This window comes from Bos grunniens, chromosome 11 (assembly GCF_055505025.1).
Source record: "Bos grunniens cultivar Pamir isolate PY7600 chromosome 11, Bosgru_T2T1.0, whole genome shotgun sequence".
NCBI lineage: Eukaryota > Metazoa > Chordata > Mammalia > Artiodactyla > Bovidae > Bos > Bos grunniens.
The window spans coordinates 29,039,185-29,052,805 of NC_141175.1; the positions used below are offsets into that span (position 1 = coordinate 29,039,185).

Here is a 13,621-nt window from a genome sequence, read left to right on the forward strand (position 1 = left end):
AGAGGCCTCAGGAACAACCAACCCTCCTGACACCTTGATCTTGAACTTACAGCCTCCAGAACTGTGAGAAGATAATTTTTTTAATTTATTTTTGGCTACACTGGGTCTTCATTGCTGTGCGCCAGCTTCCTCTAGTTGTAGTGAGCAGGGACTGCTCTTCATTGCGGCGCCTGGGCTTCTCACTGCAGTGGCTTCTCTTGCTGCAGAGCATGGACTCAGGGTGCAGGCTTCAGGAGTTGTGGTGTGTGGGCTCAGTAGTTGTGGTGCGTGGGTTTGGTTGCCCTGAGGCATGTGGAATCTTAGCTCCCAGACCAGGGATCGAACCCGTGTCTTCTGCATTGGCAGGCGGATTCTCGAGTGGACCACCAGCGAAGTCCGTCACATTTTTGTTATCTAAGTTCCCAGTCTGTGATGCTTTGTTACTTTGCCCCGGGACACTGATACTCTTACTCACCAGGCTCACCCACAGGCCGTCATGGCGTGTCCTGGTTAGCTCCTCTCAAGGCCCCCTCTCAGGTGGTATGTCCTTGGACTTGCCCTGCCCACCCTCACATCTGGGGGCGGGGGCGGGGGCGAGGGGTGGGGGTCGCCCTCACTGTCTCCTGTAGGGCAGCTCATTCCCGGCCAGACCAACAGCCCTCTCAAGCATCCCTGGGACTCGGGCTTCTCTCTCGGCAGCAGGCTGACAGCTGGGCCTGCTCCTGCCCAGCAGGGCTTGGTTAGCCCCTCAGCAGGGACCTGGAGCCAAGTGCGGGCACCCCTCATCTGTACCACTTCTGGTCCTCAGCCCACCTGGTCCTCTTCTTTCTCCTTGTTCCCAGCCAGACTGAGAATCCCTTCAGGAAGGCTCAGCGGGTGTTCCTGGAGGTTGGCCTCCCAGCATTCTTCCATTCTTCCAGCTAGCGTTTCCATCCCTTGTCTAGCTGACCTGGGCATTCAGGAGGACCCGACAAAGGAGAGTTGGGAACAGTTAGAGGCTCAAGAGGACAGGTGTGCGAGCCCATCTGCCCGCCGGCCTGGGCCCTGGGTCAGGTCTCCGTCAGCTTGCCCTTCAGCCCCAACAGGCGGGAAACAACAGTGCCTTCTCAACGTGACCCCTGACTCACTGACCTCTGACCCTGCAGCCACTGAGGTGGCCACTCTGCTCGGAGGGCCCTAGCCTGAGGTCAAGCGGCTCACCACCGCTGGTGAGGAGCAGAGGTCAGAGCTCCAGGGGCTACTCTGGCCATCAAGGGTCATGACCAGAGGTCATGAGAGAAGGTGGACAAGTTTCTCTTGTCCAGGACCACGGTGTCCAGAACTAAATTAACATCAGGCCCTTTTGTAGCCACCTCTAGGATAGAAAGGGTCTGCTTTCTCTCCTCAGCTCCAGAGGACGCTGTCGGCCCTCCCCTCTCAGGAGGAACTTCCTTTGAACCTGGAGACCTTCTGACTCTGCCTGAGCTGGTCTTGGTCATGCCGGCTGTCCTCAGGGAAGCGATGGCCGAGGGGCTGGTCATTCTGGCCAGGTTCGAGTGAAGGCTTTCATTCCTTGGACGGACAGTTGCCCTGATATGTCCACTCGTTCATTGTTTATATGTCCACTTGTTTATATGTCCATTCATTTATTCATCTGGAGAAGGAAATGGCAGCCCACTCCAGTATTCTTGCCTGGAGAATTCCATGGATGGCGGAGCCTGGTAGGCTACTGTCCATGGGGTCGCGAAGAGTCAGACACGACTGAGCGACTTCACTTCACTTCCCTTCACTTCATTTCGTTTATTCATAAGAAACTACAGAGCATCTCTGTCTGAGCCAGCCTCTGTGCTAGGCTCTGGCCCAGGGTGGGTGGGAAAGCCGTGGAAAGGCCCCTTGTTTGTGCAGGGACTCATGACTAACGTGAGGGATGAAGGAGCCCTTTCTCTGGAGGCAAGTGGGTGCCTGACAGTGAAGGAGACACACATGCACCCCAATAAAACTCTTCTGAGAAGCTCTTTGTGACTGGGCTGATTGTCTTCCGAGCAGGTCTGGGGCCAGGACCCAGCCGCATACCTTGCTATCTTTGTGTTCCCAGGTCCACCTCGTGGGAGTGGTTGTTCTAGGCTGTGCTGGAGTGGGGTGTGAAGAGGGGTGAGCATTCAACACAATGACCTCACGCCTCTTGCCCACCCCCAGGTGGCCCCCCTCGCCATCGAGATTGCTGGTGTCTCTTGAGTGCGGAACATGCCAAGGGCTGGCGGTGGCGGGACAGACCTCTCTGCAGGTGAGGCCAAGATCATCAGGGGCATTGGGGTATTTTGTCCTCTTGCTCTGACCCAAGCCCTGGTGCCCAAGGGCCATGTATCCTAATTCTCAGATCAGTGCTTGACTGATCTCACTCAACGACAGAATTCTCCAGTGGGCTCCCAACAAGGGTTCTCTCTCTAGCCCCTGGCCTTTCCACTCCACCTTCTTCTCTGTCTTCTAAGGCCACGTGTTCTTCAGCTCATCATGTCGTTTCCTATTACACAGGGAAAATAGAAAATATTGGAAAGAACCCATTTTCCCTCAACCAAAACTTTTAGGCCCCTGGCATCTGTACCCATGGACTGGCCCACCATCCCAACGTCTATCTAAACCCAACTCTTTTTTGAGCTCTAGATCCCATTCCTCTTGCCTTCTCAGGGTCTCTGCCCATGAAATGCCTTATTATCTTCCCTTCTTTATTATAATTTCCCCCCTCTCCATGGGATCTTTCCCACAGCATACATAAATTCTCTAGAAGCTCTCATCTCTTAAAAAAAATGATATGAATGAACTTACATACAAAACAGAAATAGACCCACAGAAAGCAAATGTATTTTTATCAAAGGAGAAAGTGGGGCAGGTAGGGAGGGATAAATAAGGGGTTGGGGATTAACGTATACACACTACTATAAAATAGAAGGCTTCTCCCATGGCTCACTGGATAAAGAATCCACCTGGACATGGATTCAATCCCTGTGTCAGGAAGATCCCCTGAAGGAGGGAATGGCAACCCACTCCAGTGTTCTCGCCTGAAAAAATCCCATGGACAGAGGAGCCAGGCAGGGTACAGTCTATGGGGTCGCAAAGAGTCAGACACAACTGAGTGACTGAGCACCCGCACATATAAAATAGATAAAGAACAACGACCTACTGTATAGCACAGAGTATCATACTCAATATTCTGTAACTACCTATAAGGGAAAAGAATCTGAAAAATAATACATATATGTATAACTGAATCATTTGCTGTACACACTGTACTCCTGATATAACTGAATCATTTGCTGTACACCTGAAACTAACACAACATTGTAAATCAACTATGCTACCATAAAAAATATAATAAAAATAAAAGAAAAGCAAATCAGACAAAAAATTTCTGCCTTGATGCCCCTCTCCCTCCAGCAGCTGTTGCTCCCATAGGCCTTCATGGCAGAATTTCCTTAAGAAGCTCTATCTGATCCTCTCACCTCTTCACTCCCATTTTCTCCACACCCAACCCCGTTGGCGTCCCATTACTACTGCTCCATTAAAACCACTCTTGTCTGTCAAGGTCTCTCTAGCGACCTCCACGTTGTTGAAGCCAGTGGTCACTCCTCTGCCCAGTTGCTGGATCTTCCAGCAGCAGTGGGATGACTGGCTGCATCTCTTCAGTGAAATGTTCTCTTCTCTTGGTTTCAGCGAAAATCAGCTCCCTGCTTTTCTCCTTTCTCTCTCTCTCTACCCATCACAGGCTCCTCTGTTGGTTTTAATCAACCTCTACATGTTTGTCATGCATCAGGGCTGGTTCTAGACTTTCTCCTCTCCTCCGGACACTACCTAGATTATCTCCTCGAGGCTTTACAACCATTCATCTGCTGATGCCTCCTACACCTGCATCTCCTACTCAGACCTCTCCACTGCACTATAGGCTCACATCTGCTTGTCATCTCCATTTGGATATCTACCAGGCATTTCAAAATTAACATAGGCAAGCCAAAACTTTTGCTTTCTGTCCCCACCCCAATCTGGTTTTCCCCATCTTGGTAACTGGCACCAGTGTGTGACTCGTGTGTGTGAGGACATAGGGGTAGGCGTGGGTGTGTGCCTGTGACCAGAGTGGAGGTGATGTATGTGCCTGTGTGTGTGCTGAGCAAGTGCGTGCACAAGGGAGCAGAAAGGCAGGCTCTCCAGGCAGAAGGACCAGTTCAAGGGCAAGTCCCTGCAAGGCTGGCGGGAGTGTCCCTGATTTCGCCTTGACACCCAGGCACGTGGGTGGAAGGAGGACCCAGCTGTACCCTCTGCATGTGGTGGCTGAGGTCTCCTGGTGTCATCTTGGGCAGGACTTCTTTCATCTACATGGTTCAGCACTATTTCTTCAGCCACAGAGGTCTAAGCCCTTGATTTTTGTCTCCCCAGTGCCTAGTCCAGGCCCTGGCACATTGTCAGAATCCAGTGGTCATTAAAGGAATAAATGATCTGGAATGATCTGGATCCAGGCGATGGCCTCCAAGTCACCCAGGGACTTGGTGAAGACAGCCCTTCTCCAGGTGGGCAGGTCAGAGGCTCTGCAGGTGCTGTTTTCAGAACCTGCCTTCACTGTGCTCTCACGCCCTCTGGCTCTTTGTAGGTTCAGGTGTCCCCACCTGAGACAAGCTTTCTACCCCCGCTGAACCTGCTCACAATCTGTTAGGTCTCAGCTTAGACCTGGCCTCCCCAGGAAGCCTGTTTAGCACATTCTCACATGCACTCTGGGTGGGCGCGTCTTCAAGGTGAGCCCGAGGAGCAGTCTTGGCATTTATGGACGTGCTTATCACACTGCAATTTAAATGCCTATTTCTCTCCATCATGCCACCATGTTTGGGCCTCCAGGTTTGGGACCATATCAAATTCAGTTTTGGTTTTATCACCACTGCCTGGTCTCTGTTCATTTATTCAACAGTGATGTATTGAGCACCCTCTAATGTGTCAAGCACTGTTTCAGATGCAGGAGCTATGGCAGTGAATATGAGAGAGAAGTTCCCTGCCCTCCTGGAGCTTCCATCTTAGTCGGGGGAGAGACAACAAAACAAGTAAACAGATACTCAAAACAGATCATTTCAGTGATGATAAATGCTGTAAATAGAACATAGAGTGATGCAGCGAGAGAGCCTGGAGGGGTCAGAGAATGCTGCCTTAAGGAGGTGATGCTTGTGCTGAGGCAGGCAATGATCTCCGGGAGAACATTCCAAGCAGGGAAAGAGCTAAGGAGCTCCCCCTAAGGTGGCCCTATGTGCTGCTCCCCAAGTTTAAACAGTAGGATGAAAGCTGATGTAGAGGGGGTGGTGGGAGACGCAGGTAGGGGTCCTGTTGTGTACAGAACTGCAGGTGAAGAATCCAGATTTTATTACAATAACAAGAGGGAAGTGACACGATCTGAAGATAACTGTGGCTGTGATGGTAATCTGAATTGTAGGGGACAAGAGGATTGGGAGGCTCTAACAGCCTTGTGGGTGGGACTGTGGCAGGGGTGGAGAAGAAGAGGATCAGGATATACTGAATGGAGTTCACAGGACTTGTGATGACTCTCACATGGTGAGGAAGAGAAAGTGGGAATCCAGGACACCTTCTAGTCTTGAGAGATGGAGGCCAATGTGCCCCTGCGTCCTCACTCACCCACTCCATCCCAGTGTGCACACACAGCTCACACATCACACTCCCGCCCTACAGAGGGAGGAAGCTCCCTCACTTGGAAGGACTCAACACATTTTTAATACAGACAAACCAGCACGAGGTAATATAATCTGAATGATAACATATCACATAATGGGAGGATTCAGACAGGTTTCTTGGAAGAGGAGAATTTGAGCCAAGTCTTGAACAAGGCATGCACTGGTAAAAATGAGGAAAGGAGTTTGTTTCCTGGTTTAAATTTTTTATTTTGTATTGGGGTATAGCCTATTAACAATGTTCTGAAAGTTTCAGGTGTATAATAAGGAACTCAGCCATATATATATATATACCTGTATCCATTCTCCTCCAAACTCCCCTCCCATTCAGGCTAACCCTAACTTTGAGCAGAATTCCCTGTGCTATCCTATAGAACCTTGTTGGTTATCCATTATAAATATAGCAGTGAGTACCTGTCCATTCCAAATTCTCTAACTTTCCTTTCCCCTCATCCTTCCCTCAGCAACTGTAAGTTCATTCTCTAAGTCTGTGAGTAAGGGTTTGTTGTTTTAAAGACACAATCAGGCTCTTTAAGCTACAAAAAAAAGATGATGTACTGACCTATGGAACTGATACATCAGGGTGGGTGTGACTTCATACAGTCTTGGATCCAGAGTCTAGAATGATTCCAACAGAATCCTGTCTCTCTCTCTTGTTTTCTCTCTTTTTGGCCAAGCCACGTGGCTTGGGGGATCTTGGTTCCCCAAGCAGGGACTAAACCTGGGCTCTAGGCGGTGAGAGCACAGAGTCCTAACTATTGGACCTCCAGGAAATTCCCTCTGTCTCTGTATTTCCTAACTGGGTTCTCACCACATGAGAGGCCATACTGACTTTAGCAATTCAAGTGGATAAAAACTGTCTCTCCCAAGAGCTCCAGAAGAAAAAGACTTGGAGAACTTTAGCTGACATCTTCCAAGGTCACAGGGCCATTTCTGAACCAACCCTTGTAGTCAAGATATGGAGTTCTCTGATTGGCTAAGCCTGAGGCATGTTCCTACTTCTCTAGCAGGCCAAATCCCACACAGACCACATGGAATGAGTTTCCTAAGGTAAAAAAGGGCTCTGTAATCAGAAGTGGAGGATGGTTATTAAACAGGTTAATTAGCAGAGGTCAAATAGCCCCTCCCTTGGCTATAGCACTCCATGTTTTTAACCATTTCCACATGATTTATCCAGTTTGCTTATCAGGAGATAATCTTGAGCCAGGTATGGTTACCAGCCTTGTTTTACTATAGACCAAGAGCACTTTCAGATATTGAAGTTGATTTTTCTATTCTACTATCATAGAGGCTAGGGAATCACCTTGGAGTCCTTGAGCCATCTTCTCTAGAAGGACACATGACCTTGGAGCTCTGGGGTAAACCTTTCTCAGAAGAAGGAAGTAGGAGTGGACGTGAGGGATCCATTCTTGACACACTAAGGCTGAGGTGTCTTTGGGACACCCAAGTGGAACAGACCAAGATCCAGTTGGGCATATGAAAGTGGAGCCTCCCCTTACCCTGGCCAGACACCCACTGCCCGGGTCTGAGCTTCTTTCCCCACATGTTAAAGTGATCAGTCCAGGGGAACCCACTCCATTAATAGTGGGGCTGAGGCCCTGAACACAGGTAAGACATGAGGATGGGGTGGGGGAAAGTGCTGTAAAGAGATCCACCTGGGTTTGTCCCCTCTGTGCCAGGGAGAGTCCAGCCAAGAGGACCTCTAGACCTGAATCCATCTCCAATCACTGCCCACTTCTCTCCTTGGTGCCTCAGCTGTCACTGCTAACACTGCAGGCCTACGTAAGCTGGTCTCCAAAGATGGTCACCAGTGATGCACACTTCCCAGCGTCCGTGCCCTGATGTAGTGCCCTCCGCACTGACTGTAGGCAGGCTGGTGATGTAACAGGAGGAAAAGGGGCAGGGCACAACTTTTGAAAGAATGACGTCACCCAAGGACACAACATAAACTGACTAGAACCAAACGGGACCAAGATGGCAGACAAGACTAGACCTCGATCCTCAATCAGCAAGTGAAATGATACACCCAGAGGTGCCACGACAGTTCCAAGGCACTGTTAAAAGACCAAGGAGTGGGTGGTGGCCCAAATCCTGGAAATCGCTGCCCCTTCCCCAAAATAGTTGAAATAATCCTCCCACTCATTAGCTTATGAAATTACCCAGCCTATAAAAACTAACCACGCCACATTTCATGGCCGGACTTGCCCTCTGCGATGGCCCACACTCCGTCTGTAGAGTGTGCTTCTCTCTGAATCTGAATAGGTAAAAATCCACTTCTTACCTATCACTTTGTCTCTCACTGAATTCTTTCTGTGATGAGACGTTAAGAACCTGAACTTTATTAAGCTCTGAAACCAGGTACCATGGGTTTTGGCTGGATTCGAGTCCTAGCCATGTGGGTTCAAGTCCCAGGCAGGGTTTTGGCTGGGTTCGAGTCCCAGCCACATGGGTTCAAGTCCCATTATGAAGTAAATGGTTTCAGTTACATACACCACTCAACATAATGTGGCAGAAGCGATTCCATGCAAATTTCAGCTTTAGCCTTTACAAGGAATGGCAGGTTCTACAAGGAACGGTAGGTTCTACTTCCTCTTTCTTGGAAGTTTAGCTTTTGAGATCCTTGATTCACTATGTAAGATGTCTGGCTACCCTGCCGAAGGGCCCATGTGGAGAGACCACATGGACAAGAAGAGAGGACTGGCTGACCCAGCATCTTCGTCAGGCTCTAGACGCCTCCAGCCCCTACCTCTACCTAAATGCCCTGCATGAGAGATCACCAAACAAGACCAGCAGCTGAACCCAGTCAACTACAGAAGCAGAAGAAATAATAAAGCAGTAGTTGTTTTCAAGCCCCTGATTTTGGGGGCGGTTTTTTATGCAGTGATAGACAATGAAAAATAACCTCCCTGCTGGAGAGATTGGCTGGTATTCCTGTCTCGTGCTGCCTTCCTCCCAGCCCCCGAGACCTAACATGGTTAAGTCAGGACCACGTGAATCATCATGTTACTGACCATTCTGAGCAGGCTGGCTAGTTTTTGGAACAAGTACAGGAAGGGGTTGCACATGCTGTCAGATTCCAGCACCAAGCTTCCAAACGACTCACAAAACCCAGTTCCCACGGGGTTGGAGACCAAAGCAGGGGGACTGGCTGGCTCCTCAGCTCTACCTCCATGTGCTGGCCCAGAGAAGCAGATGGCGAGTTCAGGTGCCATTCAGATGCCCTTGCACAGCTCTGAGATTGAAGGCTACGGTATAGTGGGATAAGATGGGGGAGCCACTTCCCACCCTGGCTCACAGGGAAGCAGGCCATCTGATTGTAGCTCCGCCATCTTGGTCCCACCTGGATCCACACTATATTCCCCATCACACCAGACCTGATTCCTCTTCTGCAACCGCTGTGCTTTATCCTGGACGGTCTCCTTCCTGACTCCCGTCTTTTTCAGGCCCAAACATCACCCTGCAACTGTAAGCACTTCTCAGTTCTGAGGAATCTTTCATTCTCTTTCCCCTAGATCTCCAGGATCATGGGGTCATTGTCATAAGCAGCCTGTATTCACTGACATGTGTCATGTGTAACTCTTGCCCCACTATCGGAGCGTGAGCTTCTATGATACACAGCAGGGACTATGGCTTCACTTTCCTTCTAATACATTCATTAGCGAATTCATTCGATCATACGTTCACTCAGCAATCCACCACGTGCCAGAATCTCTGTTTGGTGCCAGGACATAAAGTGAAGATGTATTTTTCCCTGCCTTGGAGTCGTACTTGGTACATTGTCCAGTTAGACAGTCAGATGTGGAAAGAGACAATTATTGCCATAATGTATATTATATATAGAGGCTTCCCTAGTGGCTCAGATGGTAAAGAATCACGGACAGAGGAGCTGGCAGGCTGCAATCCAAAGGGTCACAAAGAGTCAGACACGATTGAGCAACTAACACTTTTCGCATCATATTAATACGATGATGGAATGGAGGTGTGTACACCACGCAGCAGGAACACAGGCAAGTCCCCAGGGCACCTTGCAAGAGATGAATTCACCAGTGACTGTTGTATGCCAGGCTCTGTTCTAAGCTCTTCATTTATTTTTGTTTCCTTTTTCATTATTTTGAAGTGCTAAAAGTGTGAATTATTATTATTCTAGAATAGGTAAATATAAACAAATACAGAATTCAGAAGGTGTTAATGCCCCTTTGAGCCTTTCCAGAGAGCACACCATTGTCCAGATTTTGTGCCTTCCAGATATACTACATTTTACACACAAGTCCATGTGCACACCCCCATGAGCACACACACACAGTTTTTACGTAAATGATCACACAATATTCTGCATCTCTGCTTTTTTTCCAAGTGAAAATCTTGAAACTCATTTCATATCACTGTAGATACACCTCATTCTTGGCTAACAACTGCACGGTGTCAGTATTCCATTATCTGAAGACACTAGAAGTTCAGGTCAGTTCAGTCACCCTGTCATGTCCGTCTCTTTGCAACCCCATGGACTGCAGCACGCCAGGCTTCCCAGTCCATCACCAACTCCCAGAGCTTAGTCAAACTCACGTCCATTGAGTCGTTGATGCCATCTAACCATCTCATCCTCTGTCATCCCCTTCTCCTCCCACCTTCAATCTTTCCCAGCATCAGGGTCTTTTCAAACGAGTCAGTTCTTTGCATCAGGTAGCCAAAGTATTGGAGTTTCAGCTTTACTATAATTTAACCAATACCTATTAATGGCTATTCATGCTTATTCTAATTGTTCACAATTACAAATAATGCTACAATGAATAACCTTGTGCACGTATTATTTTGAGTAAGTGTCACATATTTACGTAAATTCATAGAAGTGCAACTGCTGGGACAAGGGTAGCTACATTTAAAATGTTAATGCTCTCCATCTAACCTTTAGTCCTTAAAAACACGTCACTAAGCTCTATAAAGCTTTTCTTCTAATCTCCTAATAGAACTCCCTTCTGCCACAACCAAAAGAGCCAGGTGGGCAGAGGAGAGGACTAAAAAGACAGCCCTTCTTTTTAAAATGCTCTTTTCCTTTATCTTTTAAACATAAATTTCATGTACAAATGCATACTATATATAAAGTATAAGTAAAACAATAATACAACAGCATTTAGTAATACAAATAGGAAATTTACAGATATAAATACATAACAAAATTAAATATAAAATTCAACAGGAGAACACATGGTCCAAGAACCACGTGCAGCCGCCTTGGGACGGCAGGGCTGAGTCTGCCCCAGAAGGGAGGGCAGGAAACCTGGCCAGGTTCCCCACTCAGAGTCCCGGGTGGCGCCGCACCTGCTGCAAGTTCAGCTTCATAAGCCAATCAGTGGCATTTTGGTCACTGCCTCCAGAAGGGCCTGATGGTTGGGAGACCGGATTCAGCCCCTGGGGGAGGGGCTTCCCAGGGGACTGTGACCCCTGGAGGGTTAGGAGGGGCTAACCAGGCAGACCAGGAGTGAGGAGGCGCCCAGACAGAGGAAGGGTCAGGCAGAGGTGGGAATCAGCAGGCATTCTGAGAACTGGCATGGTTCAGAGAGGCTGCAGCTTGTGAGGCTGGGTGGATGGGGGTGAAGGGAGGACACACCCGAGGTGCGGCCCTTTTTGATACATTTCATTCATCTTTCACACGAAGTGACCAGAGTTTCACCTGTGACCAAGCAATCACAGGTGAGACTGAAAAATCGGTTTCCTGCACTCTCCTTGCAGCCCCACCCAGGGTTCAGACGTCCGAGACCCAGCCCCTCGCTCCTCAGCCTGGTGACCCCAAAGGGCAGTCACCCTTGGAGACCTGGCATCAGACAGTCCCTACGGGGCCTCGCTGGAGCATCCGTGCCGAGTCGCCCTTGAGGGAGAAGGCTGACCAGCAGAAAAGCTCTGGGTGTGCCAGACCCCGCCCCACCGTGTGTGGGTGTGTGGGTGTGACTTACCCTTTCTCCACTGAGCCCTCAGAAACTTTCTCCGGGATTTACCATTCCTCCTTATCTCAGGTGGCCTTTCAGTGCCTTTGACCCTATAGCTGGGTGAGGCAGGAACAGAAAGGACAGGGGCTGGGGAAGAGGAATTTGCCCTCCACTGTGTCTTGAGCCTCCAGGCCTCCAGGGGAGAGGCTCTGCCTCCCTGAATTGCCACCAGCTGGGCCCAGAACCCGTCATCATCCCGGTACCCACACCTGGCCTCCTGGTCACTGCCTCCGACCACATCCACAACTGAAATGTGGCTCCCTTCTGTGTCACTCTGCTGGGCCACTTTCACACAAAGGCACATTCTTTTCAATGACTGAAAAGGCCCTTCATCATCACAGCCTACCTGTCTGCCCTCATCTGTCCCCCTTCCCACCACCCTCTGGGCTCCAGGCACCATGTCCCACAGCCATTCCCTGAAAGCACGGAGGCTCATGCCTTAGTCCCTGTGGCTGCTGTAACCAACGACCGCAGACTAGTGGTTCCAAACAACTCAGGTTGATCATCTTCAGGCTCTGGAAGTCCGAAATCCAAAGATGGGTCCTAAGGGGCTGAAATCGAGGTGCCAGCAGACCGATGTCCCTCCAGAGGCTCTAGGAAGGAGCCCATTTCCTTACCTTTTCTGGTTTCAAAATGCCACCTGATTCCTTGATTCGTGGCTCCTTCCTCCATCTTCAACACCAGCGAGGTAGCACCTTCAACTCTGGTCTATTTCTCTGTTGGACCTCTCCGACACTCCTGCTTCTGTCTTATAAAGGCCCTGGTGATTGCATTAGGGCCAACCCCAGATAATCCAGGATAATCTCCCATCTCAAGAGTCTTAATTTAATTACATCTGCAAAGCCTCTTGTATTTACCATGTCAAGTAGCTCATTAACACGTTCGGGGAATTAGAACATGGACATCTTGGATACCATGATTCTGAGCTTAGGCATGTGCTGGTGCCTCTGCACTGGGATAGGCAGGATAATGGCTGATGGAGAGACCAGGCTAAGGCTCTGATCCAGTCCAGGCTCTGCTCATCAAGCTGTGTGCGTGGGCCAGGGGTTGCATATTCCTAGAGAGCGACCTTGGTTTAATTCTCACAAAGGTACCATGTGGGCCAGCAAAGACCCTGCCTCCAACACCCACCCCTGCCACCCATCCCTCCGTGTGGCCACGAGCTACTCGGGCCTGAGGACTCAGCTCAGTTGGGATATTTCCCTGACTCTCCCCTGTTCTCCACCCACACTCCCAGCTAAATTAGCCACACCCTCTCTGGGTTTCCAATTGATCCTGTGCTTTCCACCTCCCAGCACCAACCTTGGGACACTGGGAGCATCTGTCTGTCTGTGAGTCCACCTGCATGAGATCTGAGCCAGGGCCAGAGCCATCCTCCTCCCCAGGCCCAGCCATCTCTATTCCAGGGCAGAAGCCTCTCTGGGCTCTTCCAGCTCCTTCTTTCTTTGCCCCTCTCTGTGTGCAGCCTCAGGTAGGCCCCGTGAGAGAGGCAGGAAGGAAGCAGAGATAGTGCTCACCTGAGAAGTGTTCCTGGCCCTGGGGAACCCCAGAGCAGACAGTAAGCAGGCTGAGGACCTGTGGCCAGAGGCTGGGAAAGCAGAAAGTGTTCAGAGAAGAAAGTCCTTTGCTTTATAAAAACCCAGGATTGTTTTCTACTGTCGCAAACATCCCCGAGTCTGGAGAGCTTCATGCAGTCTCTTGATCCAACTCGGGGAGGGAAAAACTGCAGGGGACTGCCAGTCAGAGCCAGGAGACCAGACAGGGGGCTGGGGCTGCCACTCACAAGAGAGACAAGGAGCCCCCAAACAAGGAGGTGAGGCTAGTGGAAAGGGAATTGATGGAACTTGGGGATAGGAGGAATATGGGATGAATATGGGATGAAGGTGAAGATGACACAGAGTGGATGTCTGTGACTCCCAATATGGGTTTGGGAGGTAGGGAAAGGGTCCTTGTGAGAACACTAATAGA

At 49.7% G+C, this 13,621-nt stretch overlaps 1 long non-coding RNA gene across 4 annotated transcripts; it reads right to left on the minus strand.

The window, feature by feature from the left end:
• Nucleotides 1-1,737: 1,737 nt before the first annotated feature.
• On the minus strand, nt 1,738-12,862 carry LOC147362783 (uncharacterized). 4 transcript variants are annotated; one of them, XR_015135817.1, is made up of 3 exons: nt 12,271-12,862; nt 11,621-11,709; nt 10,700-11,340 (listed from the first exon to the last, which is right to left on the minus strand). It is a non-coding gene; the product is annotated as an uncharacterized LOC147362783 (long non-coding RNA). The 4 variants fall into 4 exon arrangements; XR_015135818.1 differs by lacking the exon at nt 10,700-11,340 and adding an exon at nt 1,738-2,479 and having other exon boundaries at nt 11,621-12,862; XR_015135816.1 differs by lacking the exon at nt 11,621-11,709.
• Between the last annotated feature and the right edge of the window lie 759 nt (nt 12,863-13,621).